This window comes from Ochotona princeps, chromosome 12, assembly GCF_030435755.1.
Source record: "Ochotona princeps isolate mOchPri1 chromosome 12, mOchPri1.hap1, whole genome shotgun sequence".
Taxonomy (NCBI): domain Eukaryota; kingdom Metazoa; phylum Chordata; class Mammalia; order Lagomorpha; family Ochotonidae; genus Ochotona; species Ochotona princeps.
The window spans coordinates 51,333,723-51,358,151 of NC_080843.1; the positions used below are offsets into that span (position 1 = coordinate 51,333,723).

The following is a 24,429-nucleotide window of genomic DNA, read 5'->3' on the forward strand; positions in this document are numbered from 1 at the left end:
TGATAAAGCCATGGTAATGAAGACAATATCACTGAGACAATTGTGGAAATAATGCCATTGGAGAAGAATGGGAAGTTCTGCCATAACCCCATGCATGTAGAGAAATCTGGTCTTACGTATCATCATCATCAGATCGTGGTTCTAATTGTTCCTCATCTATTTCAGGGCTAGAGATCGTTTCCTTTGTTTCATCTGCATCTTTAGGGAACCACGGTTTTAATGTTCCTCCTGTTGAAGAAATAACAGATTAAAGCATTCCTACATATACACCTGATGAAGAGGATGTGCAAAACTCCTTTAAGGAAGGTCAAACAGCCATAAAAACCTTGTAATCATTTTCATTACAATGGACAATACAGCAGTGAGGACAGCCAACACCCACCTTCTCAGCACTGTACTGACAGAAGGGGGCAACAGAAGACAGGGAAAAGAAGTGAGAGGAGTAAGGTTCATCAAGGAGGAGACAAACACTCCCAGGCTTGCTGGGAGGCAGCAGGTGACAGCTCCAGTGGTTAGGCCCTGCCACTCAGTGGACGACCCACATAAATCCCTAGCACCTGCCTGGCCCAGCCCTGGCAACTGCATTTAGGGAATGAAGCAGGTGAAAGACCTCTTTCTGTTTCTGCCTCTCTCTTTGTAATTCTGACTTTCAAATAAGTAAATAAAACTAAAGGAAGGAATGAAGGCAAGAAGAGAAAGAAAGAACGAGGAAAAGAAAAAAGAAGAAAGGGGGCCCAGCATAGTAGCTTACTGGCTAAAGTCCTTGCCTTGGCTGCACCGGGATCCCACATGGGCACCATGGGCACCAATTCGTGTCCTGGCTGCTCTGCTTCCCTGTGTGTGGTCAAGGTTGAGGATGGCCCAAGGCTTTGGGATCCTGCACCCGCGTAGGAGACGCAGAAAGAAGTTCCTGGCTCCTGGTATTGGATCAACGCAGCACCGGCTGTTGTGGTCACTTGGGGAGTGAATCATCACACGGAAGATCTTCCTCTCTGTCTCTCCTCCTCTCTGTACCTCTGCCTTTCCAATAAAATAAAAATAAATCTTAAAAAAAAAGAAAGAGTTACAGAAAGAGAGACAGAGAGACACATCTTCCATCCACTCCCCAGATGGTCACAAATGATGGACCTGAGCCAATCTAAAGTCAGGATCCAGGAGCTTCTTCTCCTGGTGCAAGGACGCAAGGACCTGAGCCCAGGCGTGGGATTCCTGAAATTCCTCCCCAGGCCTTTAGCAGCCAGGAAAAACCAGGAGCCAGGGACTCCATCTGGGTGTTGGGCCTTTCTCTGCTGCCTTCTGAGATGCATTAGCAGGGAGCAGGCTCTCAAGCAAAATGGACAGGGCTTGAACCAGCACTAAAACATAGGATGTGGCCATCGCAAGCAGCAGCTGAACTCACTGCGCCACAATGTCAACCCCAGGATTCCCTTCTTTGTTTTTAGGGATGAATAATATCCTTGTAGGTACACACCAGATTTAAAAAATCTACACACTAGTGCATATCTGTTATCTCCATATTGTAAATAATGAACATGGGTATACACGATATCTTTCTTTTTTAAAGAGTTATTTCATGTATGAGAAAGGCAGAGTTATAGAGAAAGAGGGAGAGACAGATCTTCCATCTGCTGGTTCACATGGGGGCAGGAGCCCAAGCACTTGGGCCATCCTCAGCTGCTTTCCTGGGTACATTAGTAAGAAGCTGGATTGGAAATGGAACAACTGGGACATAAACTGATGCCTGCATAGGATACTGGCTTAACCTGCTAAGCCACAACACTGACACCTCCCCCCCTCTCAAATATCTCTTTAAAATTTTGTTTTCAGTGCTGGTAAAGTGGCATGCCTACTAATCCTCTGCCTATAGTGCTAGCATCTATATGAGTGTTGGTTCTAGTCTTGGCTGCTCCAGTTCTGATCCAGCTCCCTGCTGGTAGTCTGGGAAGGCAGCAGAGGATATTTCAAAGCCTTGAATCCCTGTACCCATGTGGAAGGCCCAGAGGAAGCTCCTGGTTCCCGGCTTCAGATAAGCTCAGCTTTGGCCATTAGGGCTGTTTGACTAGTGGACCACCAGATGGAAGATTTCTGTCTCGCTCTCATTCTCTGTAACTCTTATTTTCAGGTGAAAATAAATAAATCTTTACATAATAATAACAAAACTCTGTCTTAACTATTCTTGCAAATTTCAGGGAATAGGGGAAATTCACCCTCTGCTCTCTCAAACTTCCCTGAAATAAGTTGACAGAGATTAAATTGGAGAAAAGGTACACAAAGTTATGAAAGTACCAAAGTGGAAAATCATCTGGGCATGAGGACCCAATATCCCAGCACCATCCTCAAGTTTATAGGCCCATTTTTCTCTAGGAAAGGGGACGTTTGGGAAGTGACAACACTTTTTGAAGCACTGAGGTAAATTGTTTGGGATGGTGGTGTGGGAGTGTGGTGAGTGAGGAACAAAAGACCTCCAGCTCAGAGCTTAACTTGGAAGAAGGGTCCTTGACCTTTGAGCCTGAGGAGTAGGCATGTTTAAAGGAAAACCCCTCCAGGTGGGTTACATTCCCAAGTGAGCTTTGCTAAGATTGACATGGCCACTGCCATCAGTCCCCAGACTGGTCTGAATGCAGATGACGAAGCATGGAGTGGCTCTCCCCACACTAGGATGGGCAAAAACAACGCAGACTTTTCCTTTAGGCCAAATGCCTAGCATGCCCAAAATGCCTTATTTGGGGGACCTTGTTATCTGAGCCTGGAGAAGTAGGGGGAGAAAGGCCGGGAGGCGGGGAGGCATTGGAAACCACCTACTCACCTCTGGCATTTAGGTTTGGTTCTCCTTGCTCTAAAGATAAACAGATCCCCTGACTGGATGAGGCTCAGAGCAGCTCAGGGGGCCAAGGCTGACCCAGACTGACCTAGAGTTCATTATGTGCCCACTGTAATATCTTCCATGCTCAATGATACACCTATCAAGTATCATGACCAAAAATGTCTGACTACTCATGGAGCAACCAGGGGCAGTGACTCCCGCATTCCAGGAACTCTCTATCCATTTCGAGAAAATCATCGACATCCCTCGTCTTTATTAGAATGTACTTCCTCTTACATTAAACAACCCAGGTAACACTAAACATGGTTCAGGGAGGGGGCCACTTCCCTGGGCATGGGCCCTCACTCTGACTTACTGCTTACTCAAGGGCTGGTTAACAACAGCAAAGTGTACAAGTTTTACAACATTCACTTGCACATGGGAATCTTCCTGAGAGTGAAGTCTGACCATCCAAGCCTGTGGAACTGGGAAATGAAGCGGCAGACTAGCACATGGTCTCTTGCTCTCAGATAAGTGAAAAAAAAAAAAGACATTTTAAAAGCAGTAGACATTTATTTTGATTAAAATTCTATAGTCAGGGCACTGCTGCTGCATAATATGATTGCTCCACTTCCACTTCATCAACTTGCTAGAAAGCCTGAAAAAAAGCAGTGGAATATGGGCCAAATGCTTGAACCCTTGCCACTCAAGTGGGAGACCTAGAAAAAGCTCCTGGCTCCTGACTTGGGCCTGGCCAGCCCCAGCAGTTATGGCTATCTGGGGAGTGAACCAGCAAATGGAAGATTCTCTTCCCTCACGCCCTTTCTCCATTTTTCTCTCTCCCTCCCTCTTTATCTCTCCTCTGTAACTGACTTTCAAATCAATCAATCTTTAAATAAAGAAAGTGATGTGACTCCTTCACTCTTCCTGGATAAACTTCTATAGTCAAGCAATCTGGACTAAGCTGGCATGATTGGTTCCTCTGGTCCTAGCTGGCATCATTGGTCCTATATAAGGCCAGCTGAAAGCTGCCTGCCTCCCTTGGAATGCCTCACACAGCGCCTCAGCTTCCGGCAGAGCAGGCCAGGTTGGCTGACTTCTGGACAGGGTCCCAGTGCAAGAGTAGACATTGTTAAGGCTGTCCCATGACTCAGATCTGGCACTCTCTACCATGTCCACTGCACCCTAATGACCATACAAACCCAAGTCCAATTCAAGTTCAAAGGTCCAGAGGAAGAATCCCTTTTAATGATAGAGGAACTGAAAATCCACACCAACCATAAAGAGCATGGCTACAGAGATAAGTGAAGGTAATTTTTTTAAAGGTTTACTTTATCTGAAAGGCAGAATTACAGACAGAGGAAGAGAGAGAAAAAGACAGAGATCACCTGTGTGTTGGTTCACTCCCCAAATGGATGCAATGGCCAGAACTGAACTAATCTGAAGCCAGGAACTTCTTCCAGGTCTCTCATGTGGGTATAGAGGCCCAAGGACCTGAACCATCCTCTGCTGCTACTTTCCCAGGCTATAAGCAGGGAGCTGGATGGGAAGTGGAGCAGTTGGGACTTGAACCAGCTCCTATATGAGATTCTGATGCCACGTCAGGATTAGAATTAGCCTGCTGTACCACAGCTCCAGCTGCCATGAAGGTCATTTACACAATTAACCTCTCCCACAGGTAACCTACAGTCACCCGCTCAGAAATTAAGAGTTGTACTTGCTCTCTAGGAAAGGAAATCCCTACCTACCAACACTAATGTCACCAGGAGCCCAGGCAATGATAATTCATGAGGACTAGTTTCTTCATTTTTTTTTCACACATTTTCCTGTATTGGGGGGAAGATAGGAGATAAAAGAAGCCCCACCCAGCCTCCCGACCATCCTAGTGTCCTTGATGTAGGGCATGCTCCGAGGGCACTACTCAATTGATTTTGATAGTTCAACAGTTCTGAATTGCTGCCAATCTTGCCATTCCAAGCACGATGAAATCTGAGGAAACCAGGAGATAAAGTCCTGGTTTCTGGCTTTCATCTGTCCCAACCCTAGCCGTTATGACCCTTTAGGGAGTGAAGCAGCTGACGGACGATCCTCTCTCTTTCTCCCCCACCCCAGCCCATAACTCTGACTTTTGAATGAATGAAAATAAACAAAAAAATAGATGTTTAAATTTTACTCATTGTTTCTTTTTTATTATAATGCACCATCATTTAAAACATTGCACAAGGCCTAGTGTGATAGACTAGTGGCTAAAGTCTTTGCCTTGCATGCTCCAGGATCCCATATGGGCACCAGTTCATGTCCTGGCGGCCCTGCTTCCCATCCAGCTCCCTGCTTGTAGCCTGGGAAAGCAGTCGAGGACAGCCCAAAGTCTTGGGAACCTGTACCTGCTGGGAGACCCAGAAGAAGCTCCTGGCTTCAGATTGGCTCAGCTCTGGCCATTGCATCCATTTGTGGAATGAATCAGCAGACAGAAGATCTTCCTCTCTGTCTCTCCTCCTCTCTGTATATATGACTTTCCAATAAAAGTGAAATAAATCTTAAACTTTGCACAGAAGAAATTCATACTGTTATAGCTTAAGAATCCTTCAAAAAAAAAAAAACACCCAGTGGTATAATAGATATTTCTCTATCAATGGAGAAGAAATAGCTTAGGACTGGAACAAGTCTCATATAGGTGAAGTCAATGCTGTAGTTCACATTTGCGTCAAGAAGAAAATCTATCATCTAACTTTTTTTAAAGACTTATTTATTTTTATTGGAAAGGCAGCTTTACATAAAGGAGATATAGAAAGATCTGCCTTCTGCTGGTTCACTCCCCAAGTGGCTACAACAGCCAGAGCTGAGCCAATTAGAAGTCAGGATTGGAGAAGTGGCCTAGCAGCTAAAGTCCTTGCCTTGAACACTCCTGGATCCCATATGGGCACTGGTTCTGATCCTGGCAGCTCCACTTCCCATCCAGCTCCCTGCTTGTGGCCTGAAAAGCAGTCAAGTATGGCCTAAGGCTTTGTGACCCTGCACCTATGTGGGAGACTTGGAGGAGGTTCCAGGTTCCTGGCTTCAGATGGACGCAAGCACCGGCTGTTGCAGTCACTTGGGGAGTGAATCATCACACAAAAGATCTTCCTCTCTGTCTCTCCTCCTCTCTGTAGATCTGCCTTTCCAATAAAAATAAATAAATCTTAAAAAAAAAAAAAAAAGAATTCAGGAGTCAAGAGCTTCTGGGTCTCCCATGCACGCGCAGGGTCCCAAGAATAGGCCATTCTCTATTATTTCCTCAAGCCACATCAAGGAGCTAGATGGGAAACTGAAGTGCTGGGACATAAACTTGTGCCCATATGGGATTCCAGTGCATGCAAGGCAAAGATCTAGCTACTGAGCCATTGCACTGGGTCTAAAAAATCTATCATCTAAACAAAATATTGGGAAATGAACCATTTTGGAAAAAACATCAAAATAAGTTCCTACATCATACTGATTCAAAAAATAAACACCAAAGCTTGTCTAGGTTATTCCTTTAAAAATAAACTACATACCAAGTTCATCATTGGCAGAACATGAACTACTCATTAGATGTGCTAAGGCTAAAACGTTCATCAAAGTGCCTGGCTTTTCATGCCGCCACTGTTTTCTCTTTTCAGACACACCTCTGATCACTGCAACATGGCCATCTGAAGAGGAAAACGGGTTCTTAAAAATCCAAATGCTTTTTCCTTTAGGTTTTTTAAAAAAATATTTATTTTGTTTATTGGAAAGGCAGAGTGACAGCGAGAAACACAGAGAAAAAAAATCTTCCAATCCCAAGTTTACTCCCCAGATGGCTGCAACAGCTAAAGAAGGCACCTAGAACACCTTCCAGTTGTCCCATGTGGGTGCATGTGCCCAGGTGCTCAGGACATCCTCCACTGCCTTCCCAGGTACATTAGCAGGCAGTTGGTTGGGAAGCAGAACAGTGGGAACTTGGACCAGTGCTGGCAGATGAGAGGCGGAAGCTCAGTGACAGCTCAACCCATAGTACCACCATGCTGGTCCCTTCACCTGAGCTTTTATAAAACCACAAAATGCTAGAAACCTGCAGGTAACCTTTTTTTTTTCATTAATTAAAAAAGACCCTAAAATACCATAAAGTTTAGTGCTTCATTGTTACATAGCTGAGGAGAAGAATCATTTCTTATTTTCTAAAATGGCTTTTTGGGGGGCATGATAAAACTTCTATTCTATTGGCTTATTTTAAGCTTACCCTCAATTGTCTTATTGATTTATAAGCCAATTCACACACTTAAAATGATTGCTTTTAGTGACATGCTCAACTATTCCAGGAGCTGCCATTAAGGCTAGCGGGTAAACGACCCCCTGGAGCACCAGCATCCTACATCCATGGAGGAGTGAGGACCTCCCTGCCTTGCCAATCAGCTCTCAGCCAACCATGATTAGCATTTCAGGCTCAGAACATGTTTGTCCTTGTCTCCCATTTCTCGTGACATTTCTGCGGTAATGCAGGCAGGGACCAGTTTTCCTTCATCTTTGAGCACACTCTATGGCGCACACAAGGGGGACGGATTCTCATTGTGATGATCACTAAATCGAACAAAGATGTTTCCAGATAGAAATATGGCAAGAAGTCTAATCCTAGAAGAGGAGACTGAGCCAAGCCAGGCATAGCTCACACGGTATAAGGGAGGATTGGCCAGGTTATGATCTGGATTTATTGTGCATGCTTAATCATTACACTGAGAATTCAGAAAAGGTACTTATTCTTCATTAATTAATTATAGACAGGACTGAAAGGCTTGCTGAGATGCGATGAAAGAAATGAGAGGCCATCACATTATATTGCTTCTGCCAGCTAAAGGGGGCTGTAAATTCTTTGCTGATCTGATGAATTAAAGTGCTGAATCGAAATAACAACAGATCCATTCCCATAACTGTAGATGTGTTCATATGCAAGAACTACTGTAACGATCAGCCACCAGGAGATATCAAAAGATTCTCACCTTTAACAGCGGAAAAAAAAAAAAGAAGAAGTCTTAGCTGTTGAGGAGAAAATTAACAGAGGTAAAGGGTGGGCATTTTGCGCAGTGGTTAAGACACTGCTTGGGACACTCACATCTCACACACTGAAGTGCTCAGGTTTGAGTCTGGGCTGCTCCACTTCCAGTCCAACTTCCTGCTAAAGTGCACCCTGAGAGGCTGCAGGAGGAGGCTCAAATACTTACATCCTTGCTACCTACAGGGGACCTGAATAAGTTCCTGGCTCCTGGCTTTGGCCTGGGCCAGGCCTAGATGTAGCAGGCATTTGGGGAGTGAATCAGTGGACAGAAGCTTTTTGTTTCTATGTCTCTTAATCTTTAAAATAAACAAATTAATTTTTTAATGGTCCTGTCCAAACAATGGAAACTGTGTTTTCCTTGACCAGGATCACCAGCTGGCTGGTGAAGGAACCAGTACAATTTTGGTTATCACACAGACTTTTCTGAATTTGAAAAACCCTAGACAAGTTTGTTTAGGACACAGCCCTTTTATACCAACACTATATGAACATATAGCCCTTCTATATAAACACTATAATGAACAGTTTCGGGAATGTGAACCATGTTTGTATCATGCATGAAACTGGAAAAGAAAATAAAAGCCCAAATAAGGGTTCAAATTGACATCATCAACAAAATGACAATGTATCCTGTGTTTAAAGACAAGATGTTGGCATTTTTAAATGTCATTGGCATTTTAAAGTGTCATATACCCAGTAAAATACAGGCGTAGCTGAATATTGTTCATTAATCCATTGTGTGCTTAGAAAAGTAAGAAACAGTGGGTTTTGCATCTGTGACAGAAACTAAGAGCTTTCACTCTATTGAATAAGTTTCTGTCCCAGAAATACCTTGATTGAATTTCAATAATGTAGACTGTATTTCCCTATTCTTTCAGATTATTTCCAGTGAACCTTCAACAAGTGTTTTTTTTTTAATACAATTTTAAAGAAATTTTAAATATAACTTAGTAAATTCCAAAAATTAAAAAAAAATCTGAGCAGGGTAATAATATGACAACTTAGGCTTATGGGATGAAGGGGATAGGGAATAGCATTTCCCAAGCACTTACTACCTGTTGGCGACACACCACATTTTCCTTCATCTTATGGGTTACTACTCTCACGGTTACCCACTGCCGTGTTCTGAGGCCACGGTTCACAGCGTGGCAGGCACGTGGGAAAGTTAAGGTCAGCAGGTGGGAAAGGGCAGCGTCTAGGAGAATTCTTTCGCTCTCCTGTCTCCGGAGCCCATGCTTCACTGCTGAGGGAGCACAGGGCCCTCGGTGGGGACAGAGCGAGGGAAGCCAGAGCCTCTTCCAGGGACCAGAGAAACCAACCTGGGTGTGCACCGTGGTGATGGTGTCGATCCGGGTCCCTGGCAAGGGGGAGCTCCCAAGTATGACTTTACACCTGCTGAGTTTGAGATGCTCAGGGCATCTCTCCGGAGCCTTCCAGCAGATAATGGGAAAAAACGGTCAGCGAGGAGCAGCTGGGCGGCAGGGAGGCTGTGGGAGGGAGCCTGCAGGTGTGTGGCAGGACAGGCGGAGCAGAACAGGAGGGGCTGGGGTGGCTGCTTGGGAGAGGGTGATGGTAGAGAGACTTTGAGAAAGATCATGCGAAGGTCTTTCTTTCTCGTCTACAGTTTTTAAGAGACACACACCTGCTTCTGGGCAGCAGAGTTTTCCAAATGTTTGGTCCGTGTAACCTTCTGGTTCCTTCACACACTCGGATTCCTTAAACTTGATGCCATCCTCAAAAGTCGAAGTTTCATTGAAGTCCACTGCCTAAAGCAAGTCCACAGAGTGTCATGGAAAATTAGTCATATTTTGGGAGGAAAAAATATTTTAAAATATATTTTGTGCCAGGTAATACTAATTACCAAGATATATTGTAAATAATATTCAACATCTTAAAAAAAAAACTTGTATTGTGCTTGCCGCCAATTTTTGAAAATTATTTATTTGACAGAGAAAAAGAGAACACTCATTTTCTCTCTTTTTTTTAAGTTTTTTTTTTTTTTTTATTGGAAAGGCAGATATATGGAGGAAAGGAAGTACAGAAAGAAAGATCTTTCATTTTCTGGTTTGGTTCCCAAGTGGCCACAGTGGCTGGAGCTGAGCCGATCTGAAGCCAGGAACCAGGAGTTCCTTCTGGGTTTCTCACACAGGTGCAGGGTCCTAAGGCTTTGGGCTGTCCTCGACTGCTTTCCCAGGCCACAAGCAGGGAGCTCGATGGGGAGCAGGGTTACCAGGATTAAAACCGGCACCCAAATGGGATCCTGACATGTGCAAGGTGAGGACTTTAGCCACTAGGCCACCATGCCGGGCCCTATAATTTTTCATATTTTCGTTAAAGGATGAAGTCAGAAAAGATAAAATAAAAGAAAATTAATTTTTATATTTTGCTAGAGAGTCTGATTTTAAAAACAAGCTAAAAGATGTTAAGATCAAGGGTCTGACACGGTAGCCTACTGACCAAAGTCCTCGCCTTGAACGCACTGGGATCCCATATGGGCACCGGTTCTAATCCCGGCAGCCCTGCTTCCCATCCAGCTCCCTGCTTATGGCCTGGGAAAGCAGTCAAGGACAGCCTAAAGTCTTGGGACCCTGCACCTGATGGGAGACCTAGAAGAGGCTCCAGGCTCCTGGCTTCAGATTGGCTCAGCTCTGGCTGTTGCAGCCACTTGGGAAATGAATCAGAGGACAGAAGATCTTCCTCTCTGTCTCTCCTCCTCTCTTTAAATCTGACTTTCCAATAAAATATTTTTTTAAATCATAAAAAAAAAGATCAAGCACCAACCACTCATTGCTGTGACAAGGATAGCAATGACACAAAGCTGAGATTTCCTCCAAGACTTGTACAGAGTTAATAAAGACACAGGCCTAAAATAAATGTACGTCTGCTCAGGGTACCTGCTCACAGGTTATTTATGTTCATACATTAGGTACTAACTGTGTATAGCGCCTTCTTTTTTAATTTGGCTAGGTTAAAATGCTACTATCGTGAGACAAATAGCTCCTTTATAAACGGGAAATCTACATAACAAAACAAGCTTATTTTTAATAATTAAAAAGAGAATCAGAGGATAAAGACGCACCTGACCATACCAGGTTCTGTTTGTAGCCATGGAATACCCTATTATGACACATTCATCTTCCCACACTAACGGAAAGGCTTACTCAGTGGCCTACCTGTTCCTCCTGGGGGACATTTTCATCAGAAACACATTTGTCCAAATTAATTTCAAATTTCACAGCTCTCTAGAAGAAAATAAGGAAAAAAACTCTTAGCAATTCAGTCAAACCTCAAAATTCTAACTATCTAGGTCAATTTTATTGGGCATTACACATGCTGAAAAGCATAAGCCTAGCATTGTGAAATAGAGACACTCATAAAACAGAAGTGGGGGAGTCCTGGAGGTACCCCAGATTGCAAGGTGTGGGTGCCCCAGGCAGCTCTTAGAGGGAACTCAAAGTGCACGTTACCTTGGCTGTGTAAGTCTGTTCTGGGATGTCAGTTTCCTTTATATTCTGAAGCTTGATTTGTTTGAAGTCACTTTCCATTTCCTGACAGTTTAGAGCAAACGTGTAATTTTATCTTTTGATCAAATAGGTTTTCACAATTGCTGCATTCACAATTCACAGCACTGTATATCTCCAAGATTAAATAACATGATTGATTTGAGAATAGAAGCATGACTTTGCAGAGGAACATAACAGCAGTTTCACAAAGAGATGGGCACAATATCCATGAACTTAAACACTGGGATTTCAATGAGGAAATTTCTACTGTGGATGGGTTGGGCTGAGCTAGGCTGCTGCACGGATGGGATACAAGACAGGCAGGATTAGTCTGCTGCACATGCTCACAGGCACAGACACCAGGGCTGGGAACGGGCTTAGGAGGGGATAGTGGGGGTTGCCTAGACTAGGCTGTTATTCCTACTGGTGTGCTTAAGGGCCAGGCTTGTGGCAGGCTGGGTTGGACTAGGCCACAGCATGCATTTGTTTATGTAGGAGATAGCGCTGAGGGCCAAACTGAGCAGGCAACTGCATTCACTGGTATGTGTGTAAGCTGAAGCAGATAACAGACTAAACTGGACCCCGCACTAGCTGGCACATGAGTCAGGTCTGAGGTCACCCCAGGTGAGGTTTCTTGGGAGGACTGCCCCAAGCTAGACTGCTGGACTCAAACCCTGGCCTCAGGAAAAATCACAAGATTTGTGGTCCGGCCTTGGAATGAACTTATTGGGACTGGGCCTCCTCAGCTGTTGATACCCAGATGCACACACAGCTACCTCATCTAGACCAGCAGAGGGCGCTGACTGCCTTGTCAGAAGATAGAAAGCAGGCTAGGTTGGACGGCTCTGCTGGCCAAACTTTGTCAGTAAGTGTCTGGGTCTTTGGATGCACTAAGGTGGACTTTGTCAGCCAATAGACCTTGGAAAGATTTTCTGAGCCCTGGAGCAATGAAACCAACAACTTCTCAGAACTACCAAAACCACTCTAGTAACCTTTGGAGCATTCTTCCCTGCATCGGGGTCTCTAGGATGACATCGAATGGCCATTCCTGGATGCTGATACAGTTTAACCTTTTCTTCTCCCCATCCCAACCCTGCAGAGACAGAGAAAAGGAAAAAAACAGGAAACACTTGTCCCACCCACATTCCTTCAACCTCAACACCCTCTCTACCCTAATCTTATGGCGCCCTCTTGGGCATACATCCTTCTTAACTATGTAAACAAATTTAAATTTAATTTAATTTAAAAAATTCTGCCATAAGGTGACGCTAGTACTCCAGTCACAGTGCAACAAATTCAATTCAACTCTAGAATGTAAATTTGAACATTTGTCTTAAGTGGCTTATAATTCTAATTAGGAAAAAGGGTGACACTGATACCATGGCAGAGTAGGTTACACTTCCACCTATAGTGCCAGCATCTCATGTAGGCACTAATTTGTGTCCCAGCTGCTCTACTTTAAAATAAAGATTTATTTTTTTTTATTGGAAAGTAAGCTTTACAGAGAGAAAGAAAGACAGAGAGAAAGATCTTCCATTCACAGTTCACTCCTCAAGTGACCACAAAGGCCAGAGTTGAGCCGATCCAAAGCCAGGAACCAGGAACTTCTTCTAGGTCTCCCACATGGGTGCAGGGTTCTAAGACCTTGTGTCATCTTCCACTGTTTTCCCAGGCCACAAGCAGAAAAGGTGTAAGGGAAGTAGAGGAGGTGGGATGCGAACTGGTGCCCATATGGGATGCCAGCGCATGCAAAGCAAGGACTTTAGCCACTAGACTACTGCACCAGGCCCACTGCTCTACTTCTGATCCAGCACCCTGCTTATAATCTGGGAAAAACAGAGGATAGCCCGTCCTTGGGCTTTTATACCCAAGTAGGGGACTCAGAAGAAGCTCCTGGCCCTGCAGATTGGCCCTGCTCCAGCCACTGTGGCTATTTGGGAAGTGAACCAGTGTTTCTCCCTCTGCTTTTGTGATATATTCAGTAAATGAATACTTAAAGGTGGAGGGGAGCAGACTTGGAGTGCTGGGTGAGACACAAGATAGACACCAGCCCAGAGCTCCTGCTGCAGCAAATATCCCAGGACACAGAGCTGCAGAGCCACCCAGACCAAGGCTGCAACCTCACCCACTGGGTAGACAGAGGCTGGAGTCTGAGACAGTTGTATTTTAAAGGAAAAAAATGACACTTCTTACACAGTGGAGACAACCAGACTATACTGGCAGTCCCAATACAGCCTAGAAACATCAATCACAGTACTGTCTTCAGATTTCAGCAGATGGCAGGACAGAGCTACAGGGCTGGCAACCAATACGCTTCAAACTGCCCCGCGCATGTGTGGGAGACAAAGATGCTATGCTCGTGCAGATGGGACTCCAGAGGAGTTAGTTCCAGAGGAGACAGAGGAAAGCTAAGTTAGAAATTTTGCAGAACTTCAGACTGGCTGAGTTTTGCAAGAAAACAAAGGGAAAGGGTAGTTTGGCAGAAGTGTGGGCATTTTAAAAAGGGTTTAGTTATTTGAAAGACAATGACAGAAAGAGAGAGACAGAGATTTTCCATCCACTAGACCTACCTAAACATCCACAATAGCCAGGACTGGGTCGGTCTGAAGTGGGGAGCCAAGGGTTTCATCTGGATCTCCCACATGGATGTAGAGGCCCAGGGACTTGGGCCATTCTCTGCTGCTTTCTCAGGTGCGTCAGCAGGGACTGGGATCAACAGGGGAGCAGCTGGGACTAGAACCGGCACTCCAATTTGGGATGCCAGTACCACAAGCAGTAACTTAACCTGCCATACCATAATGCCTGGCCCACCAGGGGCATGCCTTTATAGCCTAAAGAAGAAAAAGAAAATGCCTGTTACAGTTCGCATACAATTTGTGGTTACAAACCCGTCTATGAGATAAGAAGAGGGCAGAAAGTTAATCCAACCTGGTGCTTGGAGGCAGGTGCTAAAGTCCTAGGGTGGAGCCGCCATGAGTACTGTGAAGCACTGGCGGCTCCACTTCACAAGAGAGAAGGAACAGCATGGTGACATGGCACTTAAAGCCACTGCCTGTGATGGCACAGGTTCCAGACCTGACTAGTCCACTTCCAATCCAGCTCCCTGCTCAAGTGTCTGGGAAAAGCAGCAGATGGTCCAAATGCTTGGGTCCATGCACCTCTACAGGAGGCCTAGATGAAGTTCCTGCCTCCTGACTTTGACCTCACCCAGCCATAGCTGCTACTGCCATTTGGGGAGTAAACCAGCAGATGGAAGATCAACCTCTCATTCTCTCTGTATAATATCTGGAAGAAGCTCTTGGCTCCAGGATTTGGATTAGCTCAACCGGCTGTTGAAGCCATTTGGGTAGTACACTAGTGAACGGATCTTTCCTTCTGTAGATCTGCCTTTCCAATAAAAATAACTTTTTAAAAAGAAAAAGCATCGCTTCTTGGCCTTTTGGCTAAGATCAAGTGTAAAAAGAAAAGGCACACACATGAGGTGATCACAATTTCCTTTATGAAAGTTACCAAAGAAATCTCTAGTTTTGGTTTGAAGGCTTTGAGAAATGTGCTGGCAAAACAGACATGTAGATACTGTCTTATATATTTCTGTAATGCAAGTGCTATACGATCCTTAAAACTTTTAAGAGAGTGCAGAGAAAACAGCAGCCCTGTTCATATCAATATCTACAGTCAGCCCTTGGTGTCCCTGGGTGGAGGGCTCTAGGATCCTCCAATGGCTACCAATACATGAGGCTGCTCAAGTTGCTTATATGAAATGGCACAAAATTTGCAAATACTCTTCACTGTTTATGTTAATCAGACTCTTCATAATACCCAACATAACGTGAAGGCTATGTAAATAGTTCTTGCACTATGTTGTTTAGAGAATGATGGTAAGATAAAAACCTGATGTGTTCAGTGTGGGTGTCATCTTTTGACTATTTTTCATCTGAGCTCAGTGGATTCTGAGCACACAGAACGTGTGGATGCAGGGAGCTGATGCTACCACTAACTAAACACTATTGGTGTTTTGTGTGTTTTCACTCTGGGGCCGGCATTGTGGTATAGTAGGCAAAGCTGACGCCTGCGATGTTGGCATCTACCTCTGATTCAGCTCCCTGCTGATAGCCTGGGAAAAGCAGAGGAAAATGGTCCAAATATTTGGGCTCCTGCCACCTGTATGAGCAACCTGGGTAAAGCTCTTACTTCCTGGCTTCAGCTTAGCTGAGCCCTGGCTCTTGTGGCCTTCTGAGAAGTGAAGAAATGGATGGAAGGTCTCTCTTTCTCTCCCTGCCTCTCCCTATCTCAGTAACTCTTTCACATAAATAAATAAATGTTTAAAAATAAAGTTATTCCTTGTGCTTGAAACAAACATTTGCCTAATGCCTGACATAAACTCTTTGAGAGAAGGCATCCTGATATGCTGGTGTTCTTTCTAATGACTTGTTATTTTCAGATGCTTGATTTTTTTTTTTTAAGCATAGGAACCAGATTTCATTTGCTACTTTAACCAAGTTAAAAATGTGAAAGAGATGTCTGTAAAATCTGAACTCTCTTCATGGTGTCTGTAATATCCTGAGGGCTTCCAAATTCTAACTGATTCCAGATCCAGCTCTAATAACAAACATAATTTAAAACAAAGATTTATTTTAATTTTAAGGATGACACAATGGATCATTATTCCCAGTACAGATGAAATCACTGAGAATCTTATTAGGCAAAAAACCCAAAAACACACATATTTGGGCTTCTTGCTCACAAAATCAATACAGTTCCTTAAAAAGTAAACATTTAATCACAGGAGCATTGGTTATGAGATCATTCTGCAGGCTAGATAAGCCTCAGAATTAGCTGAAAGCCTCAGATTTATTTAACATTATGATTGTATAATCTTTTCTCAGTAGGAAAAAAAAAAAAAACCTCTCCTGTGATCTGTTGGGTATTTCAATTCTGCCTGGCCCCACATACCCACTAAACATGTAACATGGGAATAGAAGTGACCTTCAGATCTCATGGCCATTGTACCTGAGACTCAACCCATCCAAAATGTGTGTGAGCTACAGAACAGAGGTTCTCAAACTCGGTGTCCCCCAAATCACTCTTGAGTTCTCACAAGCAGTATGCCTGCACCCTACCCACGTCATTTGGGGCGCAGCCTCAGCATCTGAATTTTTTTTTTTTTTTTATCATTTTCCTTGAGTCTATGACTCAGTGAGGAGTGAAAAATCATTTGGCCAGTGCAAACCCACTGGGAAGCACATGGTATGTAACAGCCACCATCTCTACCTGTGCAGGTGCTTCATCCTCAGGTGCATCTGGGTGGTCTGGCAGGTCACTTTTCTTCACCAAATAGGTTCTATGGCTGAGTTTTGAGTTCTCCTTGAACACAAACGAAACCCAGTCAACAAGATCTGCCCTGTGCATTCTGGCAGTGACTTTTCTGCATTCTGGGGAAGAGTTGCATGGGGGAGTAGTTGGTGAAGCAAGGTTTTCCCCCTTCTGCAGATGGGCTGGCAACAGAGCCGCTGGCCTGAGGCCTCTTGATGGCTCCTCCTCCCTTTGGCTGCCTCAATATCCCCAGATGCCCCTTTTAAGTTCTCGCTGGCAAATGTGCCATTACTCCTGCTAGACTCAGACTTCCTGCTGTAGACATGCCTTTAATAGGAGGCAGATGACAACATGAGGTTCACAGCTGGGAATTAAGCCTCTGTTTGGGAAAGGATCACATCCAAGCTATGCCTCCTAGTACATCCAGGCTGTGGGAGCCTCTGCTTGCATGGCTCTTCCAGCTTGTTCTGCTTAGCTTGACCACTCTGAAGTCTGCTCTTCTAAGTGTCCCCTTCTCCCATAAAAACACACCTCTGGGTCCTGCTTAGCATTGCTCCTCTGATTCCCCCCGGCCCCCGCCAGCTTAACTACATTCAGGCCTCATCCACTGTGCCTATGTATTGGCTTCCCAGCTAAGGATGAGTAGGCTTTCCATCTGCTAAAAAGAGTAGTTGCTTAGTCAGAGATGGAAACAGCCAGTCTGCCCTGTCATGTGTTAGAACTCTGCATGAGTCAGCTTATCTGTTATGGGGACAAATTATATGAAGCATCTGAAAGCTCTAGATTGGAGCCTGGATCATAAAATGTAATTGTATTATAGGATCATATCACTTATTTTAACCATCCATACACTCAGGGATGAAGAAGTATGTGTGGAGGGGTGAGATCAATTGCACCAATACAGTAGTATTTTCCACTCAGTGAGTACAAAGCCAAATGTGTGAGATGGGGGACCTTCCCACTGCAGCCAGTTAGATTCAATCAACGCAGATCTCTTACTATCCTTCTTGTGGGCATGAACTTTAACTCCTTTTGCCTTTTCTGCATCTAACCCAGTTCTGGCCTAAAGCAAATAGTAAAGATTGAAAACAATCACCAGGCATTTCTGATCACTTCTATCCCTAGCCCAGATAACCTCACCATCTGGTGTGTTCTCCAGTAAATCATGACAGAGCAAAGTCGTGATTAGAACTGACAGTGCTCCTTTAAACAACTAGGTTTGCACGATTATCTCTAGGACAAAACTTTGCCCATGAGCTCATTGTTTTAAATTCCAGTCCATTGAATCAACACTGAATCTACAGAACCACGTTTTGTGCAGGAGGATGACTGTACCTCTGGGTGTCTCTCCATCTTCTCTCTAATTGCCTTCTTGTCATTGTGGTACTGTTGGCGGATTTCCTCCAACTGCTTCCAATATTCCTGGAAAGCAGACCCAGTGCACAAAAGCCTGAATGATGTGCACAACAAGCAACTTCATAAAAATATTCTCTATTCAGCCTACAATCTAGAAAATGCATCATATAAAAGCAAGACCTGGAAAACCTGTTGCTCCTGATGATGAAAAAGTCCCTTAAGATTCAGCTGTGGCACCTCACACCTATGAGGAGTACCGCAGCTTGAGCTTCAGAGCTGGTATTCACATTCAACCCTGTGTGTGTTAGTGATGTACAGTCACCTTAGACATCCCACTTGTATATGTAACCTTGTTGTGGATTAAATTATCCTCCTCCCTCGCCACCCCAGCCAAACTGATGCTGAGTGTCTAACCTCTGGTGCCTGAGAGAGCCATGGCAGATGCAATTAGGAAATCCTAAATCCTACTGGAGCAGAATGGACCCTTGGTTCACTGTCGCAGATGGGCTTTGGAGAACACAGTGATGTGAAGACAGGGACACAGGGAGAATGCCATGAAACAATAAAGGCAGATTGGGGTTCCAGGGCTGTAATACCAGGGATGCTAAGGATTTCCCAACAAAGGCACCAGAGGCTATGGAGGGACAAGGAAGGATTCTCTCCTACAAGCATCAGAGGGCGGCCCAGCTGACACCGTGCGGGTGCCCGTAACTGTGGCATGATACCTTTGTATTGCTGTAAGTCACCCAGTTTGTTGGACCTGGTTATAGCAGCCTTGAGAAATGAATATAAATACAAAGTAGGTTCAAGATGGGCATCTATGCTACCCACCCAAGGTAAGTAGTCTTAAGGATTTAGCTGGGCTGCATTTTCTGAGACAGTGAAACACATAACTCTGGGCCCCCCAAAGCATGGCTTTATGTGTTGAGTCCAAGAAATAAGGGTGGCCTTCAAAACGTCCATGGGAAAAAGGTGTTGATTTGAATCCCCTTCATGCTTGTGCATGTGCAGGACCTCTGGGGTCCCCCTCTCAGGTGCACTGTGGGGGTTCTACCAGAAGCCAGTGACCCAGCCTGACAGCAGCTGTGGAATTAGGCAGCTTCTCACCTGCTCCTTCCTTGCATTTTTCCTGAGCTGTGGCTCCTGGAATGTGGGCTCTTCTCCATTACTTCTTAGCTTTTGTCTCTGGTTGTAATTTGGCTCAGCTGAAGATGGACGGAGACCCTAGTTAGTAAATGAAAGATATATATATATTTTTAGTTATTTGATAGAGAAAGGTACACACATAAACACACAGAGAGAAAGCTCCCACCTGCTGCTTCATTCCCTGAATACTTGCAATATCTGGGAAGGAGTCAGGAACTGAATCCAAGTCTCCCTTGCAGGTGGCAGGAACCCATGTACTGAGCCATCACCTAGGGCTTCGCAGGCTGCACTTTAGCAACAAGCTGGGATTAGCAGAGGAGTCAGGCCAGGAGACTCCAAAATGGGATCTGGATGTCCCAAGAGGTGTCTTAACTTTTACACCAAACACTTGATCTCCCAGTTACTTGAGCCATCATTGCTGCCTCCCAGGGTTGATGTTAGCAGGGCTCTGGAGTCAGGAGCCAGAGTTAAATATCAAACACAGGTACCCAAATATAGGATTATGGGTGTCTTAACCAGGGTTTTAACCACTAGGCTAAATGCCTGCCCCTTAGTGAAATAATTTATAAAGTACATCTGCATTTTAGGAAATGTCTTTAAATATGACTTTGGCTCTCAAAATCTGGTAGTTTTTTTTTTCAACATAAGCAGAATTTTCCTTTTTAAAAATACCTTCTTTTTAAGATTCATTTTTACTTTTTTGAAATGCAGAGTTAGAGAGAGAGAGGAGGGGAGACAGAGAGGGAGAGTGTTTTCTACCCACTGGTTCACTCTCCAAATGGCTGCAATGACCAGGAACTGGGCCAGGCTGAGCCAGGAGCCTGGAGGTTCTTCTGGATCTACCAAGTGGTGCTTGGGGTATCTTGCACTGTTTTCTTACACGCTTCAACAGGGAGCTGGATCAGAAGAGGAATAGACAGGTCTTGAACTGGTGCCTATATGGGATGCCAGCATCACAGGTGGAAACTTGGTGTGCACCACCACAACACCAGTCTCAGAATTTTCTTAGTTTGAGTATAAAACAGCAAACAGCTTCTTAAATTAATGAAATCATTCAATTTATGCATTCTAAGAAATCGGTATTTGGGGCTACCATTTGAAAGACCTCAATTTATTTTCTGAATTAGCACATTGCAATTGTGAACTCACAGCTCTGTGAAGGTTTGGCAACCTACAACATGCAATTAGGGCATTAAAATACAGCTCCTGAGGATGTCAAACCAACAGTGATTCAAAGAGCATGCATCTCCAGCCTTGGAGGCCCCAGAATTACAAGATGGTGAAGACTAAAGGTTAGCAGTCAACACAAATGAAGCACAATAATCACATTTTTAAATGTGCAGAAACAGCTTTTACAAAACAGAACCAAAGCACTGCAGCACCAAAAGGAACCCTAATACTCATTTACCCCCAAACTGACATGCCTAGGGCTGCTGCTGTGGGATAAGCCCTAGTCTGCAATGCTAGCATCCCATATGGGCACTGGTTCGAGTGCCATATGCTCCACTTCTCATGCAGCTCCCTGCTTATAGCTTCGGAAAGCAGTGGAGGATGGCCCAAAGCCTTAGAACCCTGTACCCATGTGGGAGACCTGGAAGAAGTTCCTGGCTGCAGCCATTTGTGGGAGTGAACTCTGTCTCTGCCTCTCTCTAATTCTGCCTTTCAAATAAATCATCTAAAAAAAATCTCAAGGAAAAAAAGCAGAAGAGTGCAGGGTGGTCCTGACTTTCTATATAGAAAGAACTTTGACTTAAGAATCTCTGAATAACCGAACAGAGAAACTATGAGAAGATTCCCAATGACCTCCTGTAGTTGCTATCTTACTTACCAACTGCCTTTCCACCTTCATCTTATATTGTTGAGCCTCGAATTTCCTCTGAAGGTACTCAGCAGACCTTGGGAAATAGGAACATTCAGCTTGACCGAAAGTCTCAAATAGACATAAACAACAATTGGATGAACGGTTTTCACTGGAGCGAGGTTTTACAATTCTTCTGCGGCTTGACATCTCAAGGCCAAGAAGTACGTCAAAGTTATAGAATGCTTAGGTGGGGAAAGACAATCTTCAGAATCAAGAGGAAAAGGTGGCAAAGACCACAGGTGACGATGAAACTGAGCAACATTCAAATGTAACAGTTCTCCAGGGCGGGACTCACTTCAGGGTCTACACTCTGCCGGGGAGAGGAAACATGCCCACGACCTGCTCTGCCATGCTTGATGTGGCTCTCATCCACAGCTGCTCACTGCTCATCTCACAGCTCACTTGCCAGCCTCACCACCCCCAATGCCTCAAGGCAAGTGGTCTCCCACCTCTTCATCTCTACTCATCCTGCTAGCACTTAGCTACTTCATGATTAAACTAGTAATGCTGGGCCCCACGTCATGACTCAACTATCTAATCCCCCACCTTGCAAACGCTAGGATCCCGTATGGGCGCTGGTTCATGTCCCAGTTGCTCCACTTCCCTTACAGCTCCCTACATGTGGCCAGGGAAAGCAGTCAAGGACAGCCCAAAGCCTTGGAACTCTGCACCCACATGGAAGATCTGGAAGAAGTTCCTGGCTCCTGGCTTCAGCTCAACTCAGTTCTGACCATTGTAGTCACTTGGGGAGTGAACCAGTAGATGGAAGATCTTTCTGTCTTTCCTTCTCTCTGTAAATCTGATCTCCCTTTCCAATTAAAAAAAAGTGATGCTTCAGTTGTTCTTCACAATGTTCAAAGTCATTTTTCAAGCACCATCTGGTCAAAGCATCTTCAGGTTTGTAGCTACATTTTATAGATTTTGTGGGGGATAGTATATTTGTTTTAAAGAATTTTTGTAACTACTGGATGCTAAATAGGAACAATTGCATTTCAATTATAGCATGAACAATGCTTTCTTTGCTTTTGTTTTTCTGAATTCCAGTAATATCTAGGGCTCCAAGGACAAGAATAGACATTTAAGAAGTAACTCCTGGCGACAACATTGTGGCATAGTAAGTTAAGCCTCTGCCTACAGGGCCAGTGTCCCATATGGGTGCTGATTTGAGTCCTGGTTGCTCCATTTCCAATCCAGCTCCCTGCTAATACACCTGGGAAGGTGAGGAAGATGGTCCAAGTCCCAGGTCTCAACTCTATGTGGGAGACCTGGATGAAGACTCTAGCTCCTGACTATGGACCAGTCCATATCCGGCTATTGTTGCAATTTGGGGAGTGAATCAGCAAAAGATTTCTCTCTGTATTTCCTGTCTTTGTAACTCTGTCTTTCCAGCAAACATTAAATAAATCTTTTCTTTTTAACTGTCAAAACATCATGTTGGGCATCAACTCACAAAGGGTCAAGTTAATAATCATTTAGCAATAGGATGAAATGAGCTAGCAAAGCTCTTGGAGTCTAGTAAGTAGCTCCTTACCTGTAAACTGAACACTGACTCATTTCATGGGGGATGATAGGAGGGCTGTGCAGGGGCCTGGCCAGTGTCTGGCACCTAGAGAGTACCTGAATCAAATGAGGCCTACACTGTAACGCTCACCCCTAACAAAACCCTCAATGGCCTGTAATACATCACTCATAAAACGATTCCACCTCCCAGGGCCAGTTCCAGAAGCATTTCTGTCTCTGCAATTCTACCTCCACCCCCACCTCTTACATCCTCCCAGTCCGTGGCCTGGAACCAGAGCTCTGGCAGAGGGACAGCAGAGGGACAGGTCAGTGAGGAAGGGGTGGCGAGCCATCCACCAGACAGGTCTGCTGGGATGCTCTAGACGGGGCTGTGGTGGAGAGCGGCACAGAGTGAAGCAAGGGAGCTTCCATCACTCTAGATGAGAAGCCATACATAAATGAGATAATGGGTAGTTTGGCAGCTCTCACATCTAGATGAAAAAATATATATATATATGTATATGTATATACATATGTATGCATGTGTGTGTGTGTGTATATATATATATATATACACACATATATATATGTATATATATATATTTACCAGCATGGGATAATTAAAAGTGTGTTATGAGGATGCATAAAACTGTAACAGCACTGAATATCCTCAAACATGAAACATCCACTTTTCTCAGGACATGCTTCTGAGGAGATTCTTTTTTTAAAAAAATTTATTTATTTTTATTGGAAAGGCAGATCTACAGAGAGGAGGAGAGACAGAGAGGAAGATCTTTCATGTGATGATTCACTCCTCAAGTGACTGCAACAGCCGGTGCTGCTCCGATCCGAAGCCAGGAACCAGGAACCTCTTTCATGTCTCCCACGCAGGTGCAGGGTCACAAAGCTTTGGGCCATCCTTGACTGCCTTCCTAGGCCACAAGCAGGGAGCTGGATGGGAAGTGGATCTGCCGGGATTAGAACCAGCGACCATATGGGATCACGGCACGTTTAAGGCGAGGACTTTAGCCACTAGGCCACGCCGCCGGGCCCTGAGGCGATTCTTCATTTATGATTCTTGCTTATCTAATATTCACTAGTTATTGATGAAATCACCGCCATACATGTTGTCTCCTGTATTTTTCATAACTCATTCAAATTTCAACAAAAGGGCCCAGCACAGTAGCCTAGTAGCTAAAGTCCTTGCCTTGTATGCATCAGGATCCCATATGGGCACCGGTTCTAATCCCAGCAACCCCATTTTCCAGCCAGCTCCATGCCTGTAGCTTGGGAAAGCAGTTAAGGACGGCCCAGGACCCTGCACCCGTGTGGGAGACCCAGAAGAAGCTCCTGACTTCGGATGGACTCAGCTCCAGCCGTTGCGGTCACTTGGAAAGTGAACCAGCAGACAGAAGATCTTCCTCTCTGTCTCTCTTCCCCTCTATACATCTAACTTTCCAGTAAAATAAATAAATAAATCTTTTAAAAAGTTTCAACAATAATTCTAGTCACCAAAGTTACCACATCCCCAAATGAACAACAGAAGTGTGATAACAAAACATTCAAAGAAAAAAAACCTCTCAGCTGTTGGTTTTTCAATCCTATGTTGAGTATCAAGTGTTCTGGACACAGAAATGCTGACACTGATGAGAGAACAAAACTGAAAATGTTGTAGTTCTGCAAAAATTTGTCGTAAAACAAACTTAAAAAATCTACCATAAGCAACCATTCAAATATATTATTTTCTATCTAGTACATTCATATTGTTTAAATCTCTAAAATATAAATGTTAAATGAAATATATTTCATCTTTCAAACTGTCTCAAGTGATCATTTTAATAATTCAGTTTTTAAAGATTCATGTTAATAATCTTGGAAATGAAATATATTTTCATAATCC

At 44.3% G+C, this 24,429-nt stretch overlaps 1 protein-coding gene across 1 annotated transcript in view; it reads right to left on the reverse strand.

Annotated features, from left to right (window-relative positions):
• LOC101528023 (serine/threonine-protein kinase Nek3) overlaps positions 1–24,429 on the reverse strand; it is a 78,099-nt gene that overhangs the window by 1,410 nt on the left and 52,260 nt on the right. The gene's annotated exons all lie outside the window — the stretch shown is intronic.